This window comes from Dromiciops gliroides, chromosome 4, assembly GCF_019393635.1.
Source record: "Dromiciops gliroides isolate mDroGli1 chromosome 4, mDroGli1.pri, whole genome shotgun sequence".
In the NCBI taxonomy this organism is placed as follows: Eukaryota; Metazoa; Chordata; class Mammalia; order Microbiotheria; family Microbiotheriidae; genus Dromiciops; species Dromiciops gliroides.
Window position 1 is genome coordinate 309,736,600 of NC_057864.1, and position 3,379 is coordinate 309,739,978.

Here is a 3,379-nt window from a genome sequence, read left to right on the forward strand (position 1 = left end):
TATAAGCAGTTTAGTTCATTTTTCCCCCTTCTCCTCCCGCCCTCCCTTCTTCCCCCACCCCCTACTCCCACTTCCCCACCCTCTTCACTATGAAAAGTAGCATGGAGAGAGAACTGGACTTAAAAACCAGGAAAAAATGGGTTCAGATTCCACTTCTAAATGCTCACTGTGACCCTGCACCACTCAGTGCTTCCAGGCAACACACTAAGACTGAAAGTTATTAAATGACATACTCCAGTTAACTGATTACGTTAATATATAGACATAGTCTAGTGGGCCTAGAAACATGGGTCAGTCTTGGTTCCTCCACTTACCAGCCATGTGACTACTTCCCTTCCAGAACTTTAAGGATCACAACTCTGAAGCTCCAAGAGGCTCCAGGAGACAGATGGTTTGTTCAGGACTTTATATCTGCCCAAAAGAAAAACAACACTGATCTCCATTGTCCCGCTATATTCACAAGTGCTTTCAAAACTTAGAAGGCTTATAGCAATCTAAGATACTATTAAATGAGGCTTACATCATGCTTTATGCTGCTAGCAAAGAAGGCCTATGGCATACCTAGCACCTCGGAACCTAAGGGAAAGATATAATAACAAACTTTTGAAGAAAATGATTGGTATTATAAGAGAAGTGGTTTGAGAATGAAGAGCAGGCCTCAAGCAGGAGCATGGTTTCCGAGACCTCTAACATACACACTAGCTTTTGTAAACCTGGACAAATCACTTAACTTCTCTGGGCTACAAAATTTTCAGGGGAAGGGGGCTAATTTGCATTGTATAAAAGATATTTAATCACGTACAAGTGTCCTATGCCAATAAAATCACTATCCCTATATCCAAAGAAGTTTTGAAATTAAATAGTAGGGGGCAGCTATGTGGCACAGTGGATAAAGCACCAGCCCTGGGATTCAGGAGGACCTGAGTTCAAATCCATTCTCAGACAGTTGACACTTACAAGCTTGTGTGACCCTGGGCAAGTCACTTAACCCTCATTGCCCTGCCAAAAAAAAAGAAAGAAAGAAATTACTGTAGTAACAATACTCAATAAAAGGATAAGGAATAAGTCAGAAGGTGGATCCAAAATATTGAAAAAACTATATATTAGCTAAGTTTGTAATTCCAAGAGATCAGAAAAAAGGGAAAAAGGACCCACAAGTACAAAAAATATAGCAATTGGTTTTGTGGTGGCAAATAATTGGAAATTAAAGGGATACCCATCGACTGGGAATGGCGTGAACAAGTTTGTATAAATGGAATGTAATGGGAATACTATTGTGTAATAAGAAATGAAAAGCAGGCGGACTTCAGAAAAACCTGGCAAGATTCGAGCAGAACCAGGAGAACATTGTACATGGTGTAACATCAAAAATTGTGTGATAATCACTGATAGACTTAGTTCTTCTAAGCAATAAATTGATCTGAAGCAATTCCAAAAGATTCATGATGGAAAAGTGAAAGAAAGAGCACATCCAGAGAAAGAACTATGGAGTCTGAATGCAGATTGAAGCATACTATTTTCACTTTTTTACAACTGTTTTGTTGTCTGTTTTTTCTTTCTTATGCTTTTTTTCCCTTTTGTTCTGATTTTTCTTTCACAGGATGACTAATGTGGAAATGTTTTAACAAGATTGTATTGTATAGGGACAGCTGGGTGGTGCAGTGGATAAAACACCGGCCCTGGAATCAGGAGGACCTGATTCAATCTGACCTCAGACACTTGACCCTGATAGCTGTGTGACCCTGATCAAGTCACTTAACCCTCATTGCCCCGCCCCCCCCTCCAAAGGAAGATTGTATTGTATAACCTATAACATATTGCTTGCTGTCTTGGGGAGGGAAGGAAGGGAGGGCAGAGAAAAATTTGGAACTCAAAATCTTACAAAAATGAACATTGAAAAGACATAATCAGAAAAAATAAAATACTATTATAAGTATGTGTATGGGGGATATATTAGAGAGTGGAATTACGATGATGGAGTAGCAGGGAAAAGTACAGCAATCCTCCTCCCATACCCCAAACTTTTTTGAACAGATCTAGAAAATTGTTGTTATTCAGTCTTTTAGGTCATGTCTAACTCTTCATGACCCCATTTTGGGTTTCTTGGCAAAGATATTGGAGTGGTTTTCCATGGCCTTCTCTAGCTTTTTTCTAGATAAGGATAGTGAATCAAACAGGTTTAAGTGACTTTCCCTGGTCATACCGTAAGTATCTGTGGAGGGATTTGAACTCCAGGGCCAACACTCTATTGACTGTGCCACCTCTTGAAGGAGAAATCTAAGAAAACAGTCACAGTGGTCATTTTTCAAGCCCAATTCAGTATAAGGAGATAGGCAAAAAAATCTAGACACAGGGAACAATCAGAGCACTCTAGCCCGGGGAAAAACTGCACCAAAACTCAAACCCATCCCAGAGCACCATGACCCTGTGCAGGGTTGCAGTGTATAGGAATAGGTGCCTAACTGGCAGCTTTGTCACCTACTACGCAGTTCCACGATCACCAATCCAGGGTGGACTAAAGAGGTAATCTATGCCAAAATGAAGTTATTAGACTGTGTACAAAGCTAGGGGCAAGTTTAGAAGCAAGCAGCATTGGTGAGGTTGGAACCCCTCCCCTCCCCCCCCCCCCCAGCAGAGAAGGCTATCAGTTCAACTTCTAGCCTAGTATAAACCTGCAGAGGAATCACTATCAAAGGAATTCCAGACCAAAGGGAAGCTTAGCAATTCTGTCACTCAACCATCAGAGCTTCTCTGCTGTCTTAACAACACAAACCCACATCAGGAACTTGGAGAGAGTCAGACCACAGAGGCATCAATCACAGACTACTGTGAAAGCACTGAAAATTTTCAGGTCCTTCGACTTGTGCTGTCCCTGTTTAGAGAAGTGATTATTTCCCTCTTATGTTAATAACCAATTACATTATTGGATGAGATCCAGCATTTTTTCTCTATTTCCTTCCTAATTCTCTGCTAGGTCAAATCAGTCACTGAGGAATATGGTTGAAAATGTAGATTGGATTTAATGTTATTCTCAGTCTTGTTGGATCCCATCCAGCTGGGGAAGTCCATTGTGTTCTACTCAGGCTGGGGTGGAGGGGAGAGGGAGGGTGTGTAGAGGGTGTGTCCTTTGTCTAGATGGACTAAAGCTGGGGGTGGTCAAGGAGTAAGAGTGACATAATCAAAATCACATCCCCCCGAGCGCTGCGGGGGGGCCCCTCCCCCCCCCCCCACACACACACTAGAAAGGACCACCTCTCATAATATTCATTCTCTCATTAATTGTTAACAATCTGAGTTGATTGCCCCCTGTTGGAATATCCACTATTCCAAGGGCATATAAAGCCATGATCTGACTTTGGTTTATGAAAGATAGTCAAAT